The following is a 14379-nucleotide window of genomic DNA, read 5'->3' as shown; positions in this document are numbered from 1 at the left end:
TCACAATGACAAACAAAGCATTGCTGCTATTGAACTATAAATACTGAGATGGTATTTTGATATTCCTGTATGCGTATTTGCCCTCTAGTGGCCTTTCGAGATCCCAGCAGTGTGTAAACCAGCACACTGATGCAGCATCATATGTAACACTGCTGACAGTATGAGAGGGTTGCTCTGTGAGCATTAGTAATCATTAAGTTAACACCCTTTCCTTCATAGTGACCTCATACTGTTCCAGTAGTAAGAGAATTAAATTCCAGCTCACAGAACCATCACTGTTTTCTGAGAAGCCCTGCCCTTTGCCTTCCCATCAAACTAAACTGTCTTTCACTTTGACTGTTGCAATTTGATCAGTGATAGACACTCCGTTTCCTCAGTGTTTATTCTGGAGGTTGAAATGACCTTGCACGTTACACCTGACCAAGTCTAAATGTTTATGGCTGTTCTGAATGGCTGCACTAAAATGTACCAAAAATTCTGCCACCACACCAAAGTCAGATGTGATGAACTGTACAACTGAGGATAAGATACAGACAGTGTCTTCTCTAAGGCGTTCATGTTGTCAGGCCTACACCAAAAAACAGAGGCGGGACCAAGTCGTGTTTTTGCAAATTGCAAGTAAGTCTCATGTCTTTGCACTCAAGTCCCAAGTACTTTGAGTTTAAAGTCCTACACAAAACATAATGTGTTCCTCACCAAATGTAATGCCATTTTAACAACAGAGTAGTAATATATTGCATTTACAAAAAACATGAATGTTTTAAAAATGTGCATTTATGTCTGAAAACAAGTTTGTTAGAAGTTGTTGCCTCTCGTCTGTAAATTTCGATCCACGTTTTACATACTGCAGGTGGACTTTTAGTTACCACCGAAATGTTTTTTATTTTTTCAAAAATGATCTCCGGTTTCATTTTTTCCAATTGGCGTTCAGTAATGTAAGTTCTTCATACTTCACTCCTGCTATGTGACTGGATGCTGCTGGATTGGTTAAAAAAAAGTGAATCTGGGAATTGAAGTGTTGACTTGTTGGAAATGAAAATAGTTAAAGGATAACTTTGGTATTTTTCAACCTGGGCCCTATTTCCCCATGTGTATGTGTGCTTATGATTCATAGGTACAACTCGTTCTAAAATTGGTCCAGTATTGAGGGAGCCGGCAGCTGCGAGGTAGATATGGGGGCAAATGCGTCCCGTATAAGTTTGCGCATTAAAAGTGCTTTTTTTGGCCACTGACCGGTTCAAATCGCCAGTGCTATCTCTGTAAATAGCATATTAAGCGTTTCCCTGACCCTTCACCTCTTCCTGGCCGTGACATCATCTCACGAGAGATTTGCTTGTTGACGGAAGAAAGCAGGGTACGATATATACGAGGGCAAACTATGCAGCAGTAAATGTGTGTCTTGGAGACAATTCTAGGTATCAGTACTACATGCATAAAGACATATTAGTTATACTTACTTGATGGATAGTTGACCATTTGGTCCCTGTGGTTTTGGCCACCTCCTCCAACTTATTTTGGGCACATGAAAAAAGTTATCCAGCACTGCCCTGTTGATCAGAGGGGGGAAATCCTCTAATGTAGTTACACAGCGTTAGTTTCTGTGTCATCCTAGGACACATCGAGACCATGAATATTGGGCAGCAGGTCCCACTTGTTGCAACACAGACATTCTTCCTCTGTGGGTATGGAGTCACAGCAACCACAGGAGGATCACCAGTCCTCACAGATTTGCGTTCGTGCAGCCGCTGCTTCACCCTCGTTTGCTCGTTGGCCCTCTCTCTCTATCCTCATCTGCTCTTCAGTTTGTAGGAGCTCCTCGTCCGTATACTCGGGCTCAAATAAGTATGGGCGGCCATCGTAATGAAAGGGCTCATCCTCATTCTCGAAATCGGGTAAATATGCAGCGAGGATACCGATGCAGTAAAACTCTCAACTGTACTCCGGGACAACCAGCGTCACTCTGTGCGGCGCTCAGCATGGCTCCTCTGTTTTCTTCTGGCAACAAGCAAAGCTCTTGCGAGATGACGTCACAGCCCAGAGGAAGTGAAGGGTCAGGGAAACGCTTGGTATGCTATTTACAGATATAGCACTGGCGATCTGAACCGGTCAGTGGCAAAAAAAAAGCACTTTTAATGCGCAAACTTATACGGGACGCATTTGCCCCCGTTACCGTTTTAGCTCGTTTCGCGGCTGCCGGCTGCATCCGCCTCCCTCAATACTGAACCAATTTTAGAACGAGTTGTACCTATCAATCATACGCACTCATACACATGGGGAAATAGGGCCCAGGTTGAAAAATACCGAAGTTATCCTTTAATGCTAGTTGATTCAGGAAATGAAAAGATTTGTGGCACAATTTATTATTTATGTATGTATTTAGGTATGGAGGTGGGTGTAGTGGATGGTGTGTGGGCAATAGCAGTTTGACATCAGAGACTGTAGTTCATATCCTGATTCCAGCCTGTGGCTGAGGTTGATTTTAGTGAAAAATGGTGGTTTCAGTGAAATGTTAAGAAGCACGTTGTGTCTCTTTCCTCAAGTCACTGCAGACTTTTTATGCCTCAACACCAGCAACAGCCATGGCCAAGGACATTATATTTTTGGGATGTCAGTCAGTCCGTCTATCATGCACTTGGGCCAGTGCTCCTGTTCACAAGCCACAAGCCTCTGTGAGACATGACTGGCTGACGGGACGCACAGAGCAACCATTTTCTTGCTTATCTTCTGATGACACTGTAGACAAGCCTTTCACCAAAATGGACAATTAGAAGAAAACAGCCCCATCTCACAGAATGTGACATGGGGCTAACATGTATTAAAATTGCATGCACCATGGAAATAGTGCCAATGGAAAGTAATTAAAGATTGTTTATTGCAGTGATCGCACAATTTCCCTGATTTAACAACATTATCCAACCGGGGCCAATCAGGGATGTGCATTATAGTTGACAATTAGTTGTTGTAGGTGATGATATAAAATGAAGGCTGCAGTTTGAAGAACAGTAATGGCGGCTCCCGGAGCAACAAGCACTAACTGTGACGTTCGTAGGGTAAACACAGAAATAAGTGTGTTGCATAAGTTATTGCAGAAATCGAGTCAACAACAGCAATTAAATCAAAACAAGAGTATTCACCTGCAGAGTTTCTCAGAGGAAAAGACGTTTTCGTCACTTCCAACTGGATTTGTCAAAAGCTTGATTTGTCAACTGGCTCCATTGGCAGGGGTGGACAGTCACGAAGTACATTAACTTCAGTTAGTACAATTTTTGAGTATCTGTACTTTACTCGAGTATCATTTTTTGGAAAATTATTACTTTGACTCCACAAAATAAAAATATTGTACTTTTGACTCCACTAAATTTCTATGAAGGCCCTCCTTACTTCTTACATTTGCTTTGAAGTCAGGGGATGTTCTTCTTTTCTAAAATGCGAAAGTCCATAAACTGAGATCATGCAGTTCTGCATGTGGTTTGTTTGTTGAAATGGCTTTCCCGTAGCTCCACCTCTCCCTACTCAGATTGGGCAGCTCATCGGTAAAGACAGGTAGAGAGGAGAGGTTGTGAGCGGACGATTGTATTTGGTTTTGCGGTATTGCTATGGCAACAGCAACAGATGAAGATGAAGATTCCCCCACCAAATCACCCATGGCCATACCTTAAGTCCATGTTTGAAGTTTTTGAGATGAAGAACGATGTGTATAGTTTTAAATGTTTGCTCTGTTTACCGCGCACAAACTTCAATACTGCAAACAAGAAAACGGCGTCTAGCTTGAGAAAGCATGTCAAGGAATGTTAGCACTTGCTTTATTCCAGATGAATATTTTAAACAAAGTTGTCTGTGCTTGTAGTAGTTACAGTTTTTGTGCTGTGTTTGGACAAATGACTGTCTATGGATTTGTCTGCAAAGTTGTTAGAAATATAGATGTAGAATACCAAAATATATAAAATGTAGAATAAATAAATATTATATATAGAAATATTTTTACTCACATTAGCTGTGGATTCATTGTGTGTGTGTGTGTGTGTGTGTGTGTGTATACCACAATGCATTTAGATAAAAACAAAATACTCTGAGTACTTAAGTATTTATGAAAGTGAGTACCCAGTACTTTACCTCAAGTAATAATTTGACTCTGCAACTTTCACTTGTATTGGACTAATATTTGACCAAGAGTGGCACCTTGTACGGTAGCCTCGGTCACCAGTGTATGAATGTGTATGTGAATGGGTCAATGTGACTCAGTAGTGTAAAAGCACTTGAGGTGGTCAGAAGACTAGAAAGGCGCCATACAAGTACAGTCCATTTATCATTTACCATTTACATATATCAGCGCATTGTGCCATCAAATGAATCTGATCTCCTGAACTCTTCAATCAATCAATCAATCAATTTTATTTATAAAGCCCAATATCACAAATCACAATTTGCCTCACAGGGCTTTACAGCATACGACATCCCTCTGTCCTTAAGACCCTCACAGCGGATAAGGAAAAACTCCCCAAAAAAACCCCTTTAACGGGGGGAAAAAAACGGTAGAAACCTCAGGAAGAGCAACTGAGGAGGGATCCCTCTTCCAGGACGGACAGACGTGCAATAGATGTCGTACAGAACAGATCAACATGATAAATTAACAGTAATCCATATGACACAGGGAGAGAGAGAGAGAGAGAGAGAGAGAGCGAGAGAGAGATATGCAGGTAATGACAGTATCTTACAACAACATTAATGGAAGTAATAATATTATAGTTATAGTTCTGGTTACTGCGGTACAATATGTTGAAAGTATGTATTAATACCTGGCAGTATACATGTGTGACAATAATCATATGTGTATAATAACAGAAGAAGTATGACTAATGACTAATGATGGCAGCAGCAGGAGGCATCTGGCGGGACCACGGCAGCAGCACAACCACACACGTCACGCTGTCCAGGCACCGCTGTGAGATGAGTTAATCTGAGAGACAGTGGAGCACAAAGGCTCCGGAGAAGAAGCCGAGTTAGTGACATCCAGAATGGCCGGGTTAGCTAGATGCAGTAATAGGATCACGAGAGAGAGAGAGAGAGGAGGAGAGAAGGGGGCCGGTGTATTATAGAGGGGTCCTCCGGCAGACTAGGCCTAAGTCAGCCTAACTAAGGGCTGGTACAGGACAAGCCTGAGCCAGCCCTAACTATCAGCTTTATCAAAGAGGAAAGTCTTAAGTCTAGTCTTAAATGTGGAGACGGTGTCTGCCTCCCGGACCGTAACAGGAAGATGATTCCACAGGAGAGGAGCCTGATAGCTAAAGGCTCTGGCTCCTGATCTACTTTTGGAGACTTTAGGGACCACGAGTAACCCTGCGTTCTCAGGCGCGGTGTTCTTGGTGGGATAATATGGCACTATGAGCTCTCTAAGATATGATGGAGCTTGACCATTTAGAGCTTTATAAGTTAACAGTAGGATTTTAAATTCAATTCTGGATTTTACAGGGAGCCAGTGCAGAGAAGCTAAAACAGGAGAGATATGATCGCGTTTCTTAGTTCCTGTTAGTACACGTGCTGCTGCATTCTGAATTAGCTGGAGAGTTTTTAAGGACTTACTAGAGCTACCTGATAATAGAGAGTTACAATAATCCAGCCTTGAGGTAACAAAAGCGTGGACCAATTTTTCTGCATCTTTCGGTCAGGATAGGCCTAATTTTCGCAATATTACGCAGATGAAAAATGCAGTCCATGAGGTTTGCTTTAAATGAGAATTAAAAGACAAATCTTGATCAAATGTTACTCCGAGGTTTCTACGTGTTGGCAGGGGCCAGAGCAATGCCATCTAGAGAAACTATGTCATCAGATAAAGAGTCTCTGAGTTGTTTGGGGCCAAGAACAATAACTTCAGTTTTGTCTGAATTTAACATCAGGAAATTGGTGCTCATCCAAGTTTTTATGTCTTTAAGGCAATTATGGAGTTTAGTTAATTGATTGCTTTCTTCTGGCTTCATTGATAAATACAACTGAGTATCATCCGCATAACAATGGAAATTTATAGAGTGATTTCTAATGATGTTACCTAACGGAAGCATATATAGAGTAAACAGGATTGGTCCGAGCACAGAACCTTGCGGAACTCCAAAACAAACTTTAGTACGTAAGGATGGTTCATTGCGACGTCAACAAATTGAAAACGATCAGATAAATAAGATTTAAACCAGCTTAGTGCTGAACCTTTTAAGCCAATTAAGTGATCCAGTCTCTGCAGCAGAATTTGATGGTCAATTGTGTCAAACGCCGCACTAAGATCTAATAAAACAAGTACAGAGACGAGTCCTTTGTCTGAAGCAATCAGAAGGTCATTTGTAATTTTAACTAGAGCTGTCTCAGTGCTATGATGCACTCTAAATCCTGACTGAAATTCCTCAAATAAATTATTATCCTGGAGAAAATCACACAGCTGGTCTGCGACTACTTTCTCAAGGATCTTTGACATAAAGGGAAGATTAGATATTGGTCTATAGTTGGCTAACACCTCTGGATCCAGGGTGGGCTTTTTTAGTAGAGGTTTAATTACAGCTACCTTAAAAGACTGTGGTACATAGCCTGTTAATAAGGATATATTGATCATATCTAATATATGAGTGTTAACTATAGGTAAGACCTCCTTAAGTAGCCTAGTTGGGATGGGGTCTAAGAGACACGTTGATGATTTGGATGAAGAAATCACTGCAGTCAATTCTTGAAGAGAAATTGGGGAGAAGCAATCTAAATATATATTAGATTTTACAGCTGTGTTTGAGGTTAGATAGGTACTATCTGAGGGCAGGAGGTCATGAATTTTGCCTCTAATAGTTAGAATTTTGTCATTAAAAAAGCTCATAAAATCATTACTGCTAAGGGCTAAGGGAATACAAGGCTCAATAGAGCTCTGACTCTCAGTCAGCCTGGCTACAGTGCTGAAAAGAAACCTGGGGTTGTTCTTATTGTCTTCTATTAGAGCTGAGTAATAGTTTGCTCTGGCATTGCGGAGGCCCCTCTTATAAGTTTTGAGACTGTCTGTCCAGATTAAACGAGATTCTTCCAGTTTGGTTAATCGCCAATTCCTTTCAAATTTTCGCGATATTTGTTTTAACTTACGGGTTTGAGAGTTATACCAAGGAGCGAACTTTCTTTGCTTTTTTAACTTCTTTTTAAGAGGAGCTACAGAGTCGAGCGTTGTTCGTAGCGAGCCTACGGTGCTATCAACAAAATGATCAATTCGGGAGAGGTTAAAGTCGGCACGGGAAACCTCTGTTACTGAAGGTATTGGTATTGAATTTAACGACGAAGTAATCTTTTCCTTAAGTTTTGCGAAGTCTTGAAGTCTTCTACCTGGGCTTGCACTGAACAGTTCCAGGAGCTGCAGGCTGCATAGCTCAGTTTATGGTGTAGTCGAACCACTTATAGACCTGACAGTTCAAAGCACCCACCTGGGAGTGTTCACACTTTGAATCATGTTGGGAGCTGTCATGGTGCTGAGATTTAAGCTTTCTGCTGGCTTTGGTCCACATCTGTTTGAAGTATGACACACACATTACTTACTTTAGATTACATTTATCTTGAGACCTTGACAGTTATTAATATTATTAGTTATTAGTGCAAGTAGCAATACATTAAAAAACAGTGTCTTCATACGTGTATTTATTGCATAGGGTACATTATTTTGAATACAATTGTGTATTTTACTCAATGCAAACATTCATATTGCTGTGCATTTATTGTAGCAGCACATTTTTATTAAAATAAATTCATCAGTCCCTCCAATTGTACAGTGTCAAGTCATGCACAATGTGAGATCTTTTCCATACTCCAGTTGTCTTTTATATATATATAAAAAAGTGGTCAAATAAGAAAGTCAGTTTGACCAGTAACTGTAGTTTTCTGAATAAAAATAAAACACAAAATCAGAATCAGGTTAACAAGCCAACATCAAATTCAAATCCACAAACAAACCTCCTTACAACTACTGTGCAGTGTGGACGACTTTGTTTGCTTGAAGCTTGTCTTCTCAGGCAGTGCTTGCCATTAACGTCTTAAACCTAAGACTAAATATTGGGTTCATAAAATTTGTTAGCAGAACTAGACAGCATAGTAGGAAACACCAAGTATACCATATCGAGTTTAAACATAAACAGTGTCAAAAACATGACAGTAACAGAGACATGTTCACAACTCCTGACCAGAGACAGACGGAGATAGCCACCAGAAGCTTGTGTCTGAACTCTCAATTACTTAATCTGGAAGTTATTACACATTATATTAAGCCAGCCACTTCTCATTCTGAAGTCAATCAATCAATCAATCAATTTTATTTATAAAGCCCAATATCACAAATCACAATTTGCCTCACAGGGCTTTACAGCATACGACATCCCTCTGTCCTTAAGACCCTCTCAGCGGATAAGGAAAAACTCCCCAAAAAAAACCCTTTAACGGGGAAAAAAAACGGTAGAATCCTCAGGAAGAGCAACTGAGGAGGGATCCCTCTTCCAGGACGGACAGACGTGCAATAGATGTCGTACAGAACAGATCAGCATAATAAATTAACAGTAATCCATATGACACAGAGAGAGAGAGAGAGAGAGAGAGAGAGAGAGAGAGAGAGAGAGAGAGAGAGAGAGAGAGAGAGATGCAGGTAATGACAGTAGCTTACAACAACATTAATGAAAGTAATAATATTATAGTTATAGTTCTGGTTACTGCGGTACAATATGTTGAAAGTATGTATTAATACCTGGCAGTATACATGTGTGACAATAATCATATGTGTATAATAACAAAAGAAGTATGACTAATGACTAATGATGGCAGCAGCAGCAGGAGGCATCTGGCGGGACCACGGCAGCAGCACAACCACACACGTCACGCTGTCCAGGCACCGCTGTGATATGAGTTAATCTAAGAGACAGTGGAGCACAAAGGCTCCGGAGAAGAAGCCGAGTTAGTGACATCCAGAATGGCCGGGTTAGCTAAATGCAGTAATAGGATACGAGAGAGAGAGAGAGAGAGAAGGAGAGAAGGGGCCCGGTGTATTATAGAGGGGTCCTCCGGCAGACTAGGCCTAAGTCAGCCTAACTAAGGGCTGGTAAAGGACAAGCCTGAGCCAGCCCTAACTATAAGCTTTATCAAAGAGGAAAGTCTTAAGTCTAGTCTTAAATGTGGAGACGGTGTCTGCCTCCCGGACCGTAACAGGAAGATGATTCCACAGGAGAGGAGCCTGATAGCTAAAGGCTCTGGCTCCTGATCTACTTTTGGAGACTTTAGGGACCACGAGTAACCCTGCATTCTCAGAGCGCAGTGTTCTGGTGGGATAATATGGCACTATGAGCTCTCTAAGATATGACGGAGCTTGACCATTTAGAGCTTTATAAGTTAACAGTAGGATTTTAAATTCAATTCTGGATTTTACAGGGAGCCAGTGCAGAGAAGCTAAAACAGGAGAGATATGATCGCGTTTCTTAGTTCCTGTTAGTACACGTGCTGCTGCATTCTGAATTAGCTGGAGAGTTTTTAAGGACTTACTAGAGCTACCTGATAATAGAGAGTTACAGTAATCCAGCCTTAGCGTGGACCAATTTTTCTGCATCTTTTCGGGTCAGGATAGGCCTAATTTTCGCAATATTACGCAGATGAAAAAATGCAGTCCATGAGGTTTGCTTTAAATGAGAATTAAAAGACAAATCTTGATCAAATGTTACTCCAAGGTTTCTTACGGTAGTGCTAGAGGCCAGAGCAATGCCATCTAGAGAAACTATGTCATCAGAAAGAGTCTCTGAGTTGTTTGAGGCCAAGAACAATAACTTCAGTTTTGTCTGAATTTAACATCAGGAAATTGGTACTCATCCAAGTTTTTATGTCTTTAAGGCAATTATGGAGTTTAGTTAATTGATTGCTTTCTTCTGGCTTCATTGATAAATACAACTGAGTATCATCCGCATAACAATGGAAATTTATAGAGTGATTTCTAATGATGTTACCTAAAGGAAGCATATATAGAGTAAACAGGATTGGTCCGAGCACAGAACCTTGCGGAACTCCAAAACAAACTTTAGTACGTAAGGATGGTTCATTGCGAACGTCAACAAATTGAAAACGATCAGATAAATAAGATTTAAACCAGCTTAGTGCTGAACCTTTTAAGCCAATTAAGTGATCCAGTCTCTGCAGTAGAATTTGATGGTCAATTGTGTCAAACGCCGCACTAAGATCTAATAAAACAAGTACAGAGACGAGTCCTTTGTCTGAAGCAATCAAAGTCATCAAATACTGCTGCTTTGTCAGTGATTTCAGCGTCAGACACCTGACACCAGCAAAAAGCCACCTTTCATGGCATATGATAAGTCACCAGGGGCAGCCTAACAGAACCTATGCAGTGTTATGATACGCTGCCGGTTGGCTGAATGGCACCTGTCGTGGCAGTATGATATGCCACTGGACAGCATCAGGTTGAAAAACTGCCAGTAATGAGATAAGGAGCTGGAAAGTCCCTGTAAGGCGGGTGGAAGGGAAGGTGGATCGGCTCAACAAACCTTGGACTTTCACCCCAGAGCCCAATATTTTCTTCCCCTTTGAATATACAGCCGGGGCGGCATGGTGGTGTGGTGGTTAGCACTCTCGCCTCACAGCAAGAGGGTTGCCGGTTCGATCCCGGGCGTGGGAGCCCTTCTGTGCGGAGTTTGCATGTTCTCCCCGTGTCAGCGTGGGCTCTCTCCGGGCACTCCGGCTTCCTCCCACAGTCCAAAGACATGCAGATTGGGGACTAGGTTAATTGATAACTCTAAATTGTCTGTAGGTGTGAATGGTTGTTTGTCTCTATGTGTCAGCCCTGCGATAGTCTGGCGACCTGTCCAGGGTGTACCCTGCCTCTCGCCCGATGTCAGCTGGGATAGGCTCCAGCCCCCCCGCGACCCTCAAGAGGATGAAGCGGTTAGAAGATGAATGAATGAATGAATATACAGCCAAACCATGTTTTGTTTTGTTTTTTGTTTTTTACTTAACCATGTGCTTTTGTTGATGTTCCACGTAATATGTAGATGTGAACAACTTAAAATGAGAACGAATTGACATGACTCTTTTTTTCTCTGCTAGTGTCATTTCAGGGTCAGATTCATGCATCCCTCCTCCAGCCATTCACCTCCAGTTCTCAACAAATCCAGGGTTTCTTCCACAGAAAGTCCAAGCTCCACATCTGATCCATCCAGATCTTCAGCCATTTCTCTTCACCCCTTCACTACCACCAGTGTCTAGACTCCATCTGGGGATAGTCCGCGTAATCAAACTCATGGCATCATTACTCGCTTAAAACAATGATGTCACAATAACAGACTGCATAAAAATAATGGACATAGCTACTATGATGTCACCCATTGGTTTGTGAAAATAGGTGGTGATGCCAAGTTTGGTATTTCGGCTGTTGAGCCAGAAGTGACCATATTTATGTATATATATATATATATATCCCAGCGAGAGGAGTTACATACAGAGGATGTGGGACATATGGATGCTTTGAAACTCAACATCTACACTGACAAAGAAACAACTCCTAGCCCAGCATTCCAACATCCACAAACTGCAACTGCTATTTCAGCTAGAGGTTGAAAAGATACAACAACCTCGGAAGGGGGAAGCAGGACGACGGGTCAAAGTGGGGATGTCATTATCATCCCCACACTCAGAGATTGAGTACCAAGCCCCAAGCCCTTACAAGACAGATTCCCTTACAGCAAGGGTGAATGACCTGAGATTGAGAAAAATGAATAAACTGGAATAACGGCAACCTCGAAGCCAATTACCAAGGCTAAGTGACAAAGTACCCTCTGAAAGGTGGCTAGATGATGTGAATGCAGTACTACAAACTATCCCCACTAGGACCATTACTGAGACAAATTAGCTGATGTACACCACAACAACAGTGATCCTAGAGATGCTTGGCTACAAGATAAACACCATTAGAAGACCAAGATCAAGGCAACACAGAAAGAGGTTAGTCAACTCTCAGAGCTGTAGAATGGGGAACTGAAGGTATGGGGAAGCAAGGGATCCAGAGGAAGTACAACAAACTGTCTATATCTGAGGCACTGGAGACTACCAAGCAAAGGCTCACAGCTCTGGCTACCTGCCTAAAGTGATACACAAGAGACATAGAAGCCAGAAGAATAAATAGGATGTTCTCCATGGAACCCTCCAAAGTGTACTCTCAGTGGCAAGGTAACAACATGAAAATAGATTCACCCAGGGCTGAAACTGAATAATACGGGAAGAGCATATGGGAGAAGGAGGCATCACATAACACCAATGCTAAGTGGCTAGTGGATCAAAGAGCAGACCACAGCAACCTCCCATAACAAGAGCCAGTAACCATTACAACAGCAGACATCAAAGAAAGAGTATCAAGCATGAAGAGCTGGACAGCACAGGGCCCTGACATGATCCACACCTACTGGCTAAAGAAACTAACTGCACTCCATGAATACCTGGCAGCACAAATGAACCAGCTGCTGATGGATGGGACCCATCCAGAGTGGATGACAAAGGGACGGACAGTCCTGATCATGAAGGATCCCCAGAAGGACGTGGTCTCCTATCAGGCATCATAGCTGCTAAGATGAATAGGCACACGGCCCAATACATGAGCAAGGCCCAGATAGGAATCGGAAGTAATATCAGGGGAGCCAAGCACCAGCTACTGGTCAGTTGAGCAGTCAGCCAAGACTGCAAGACCAGGCAGATCAACCTGTGCACCACCTGAATTGACTACAAGAAAGCCTACGACTCAGTGCCACACACATGGATACTGGAATGCTTGGAAATGTACAACATCAACAGGACACTAAGAGCCTTCATCGATAACTCAGTGGGGCTGTGGAGAATGACTCTGAAGGCCAGCTCAAAGCCAGTTACACAAGTTACCATCAAGTGTGGCATAGAATAGAATAGAATAGAATAATACTTTATTAATCCTTGCAGAAATTACTTTGTCACAGCAGCAGTGTATCCCTCAGGCAACACACACAAGACAATAATGACACACAATTCAATAATGAACACACACAAGACAATAATGATAAAAAGTATTATAGCATAATAGACAAGTAAAAAGGAGCAGGAGCAAGTTAATAGGTACTGTGTATAAGTCACTGTGCATTAAAAAGTCTGATGGCCTCAGGCAGGAAGGACCTCCTGCTAAGCTCAGTCCTACACTGCAGTGGTATCAGCCTGTGGCTGAAAGTGCTCTGGCTAAACACCTCCAGGTTGTGCAATGGATGAGAGGCATTTTTTAATATACAGTTCAGTTTTCTGAGCATCCTCACCTCAGCCACCTGCTGAACTGAGTCCAGCTCAGCTCCAATGGTAGAGTTTGCCTTCTTTATAAGTTTATTGAGCTTGTTTCTGTCTCTGCCACGGGCTCCTTCTCCCCTGCACTCCACACCAAAGAAAAGTGCACTGGCCACCACAGTCTGATAGAATGTTTACAGAAGAGGTCTGCAGATATTAAAAGACCTCAGCCTTCTCAAAAAATACAGTCGGTTCTGACCTTTCTTGTACTCTGCCTCGAAGTGGCAAGACCAGTCCAGCTTATCCTCCAGCTGCACTCCCAGGTACTGGTAGCTGGAGGCAACCTCCACATCTGTACCTTGAATGATGACTGGGGCTGGAGCAGGCCTCCTCCGGCGATAATCAATGACCATTTCCTTGGCCTTGGAAATGTTCAGCTGAAGGTGGTTGATGTTGCACCAGTAGACAAAGTTGCTAATTGTGCCCCTGTACTCCTCCTCACATCCTCCCTTTACACATCTGACTACCGCTGAGTCATCAGAAAATTTCTGAAGGAAGCAGGCTCCTGTGTTGTATTGGAAGTCGGATGTGTAGATTGAGAACAAAAAGGGAGACAGGACCGTTCCTTGTGGGGCACCAGTGCTGCTCAGGAGTTTGCTGGAGACACAGTTCTTCATCTGGACGTACTGTGGCCTACAGGTGAGGTAGTCCATGGTTCAGTCAACCAGCACTGATTCCACATTCATCTTCCTCATCTTCACACCAAGCAGCAGTGGCTGGATCGTATTGGAGGCACTTGAGAAATCAAAGTACATGATCATAGACCAAGGTGATGCACTGTCCCCGCAACTGTTCTGCATAGGCCTTAACCCCGTCAGCCAACTCATCACAAAGAGTGGCTATGGATACCGGTTCAGAAGTGGAGCAACCATCAATTACCTCCTCCACATGGATGACATCAAACTGTATGCCAGTAGTGAGCGAGACATTGACTCACTGATCCACCTCACCAGGATCTACAACACTGACATCGGAATGTCATGTGGACTAGATGAGTGTAGTTGGATGGTGTCCAAAAGAGGGAAAATGATCAGAAAG

The sequence above is a fragment of the Epinephelus fuscoguttatus genome, linkage group LG8, assembly GCF_011397635.1.
Source record: "Epinephelus fuscoguttatus linkage group LG8, E.fuscoguttatus.final_Chr_v1".
Classification (NCBI taxonomy): domain Eukaryota; kingdom Metazoa; phylum Chordata; class Actinopteri; order Perciformes; family Serranidae; genus Epinephelus; species Epinephelus fuscoguttatus.
The sequence above is the reverse complement of the archived record's forward strand: the minus strand, read 5'-3'. Positions refer to the sequence as shown.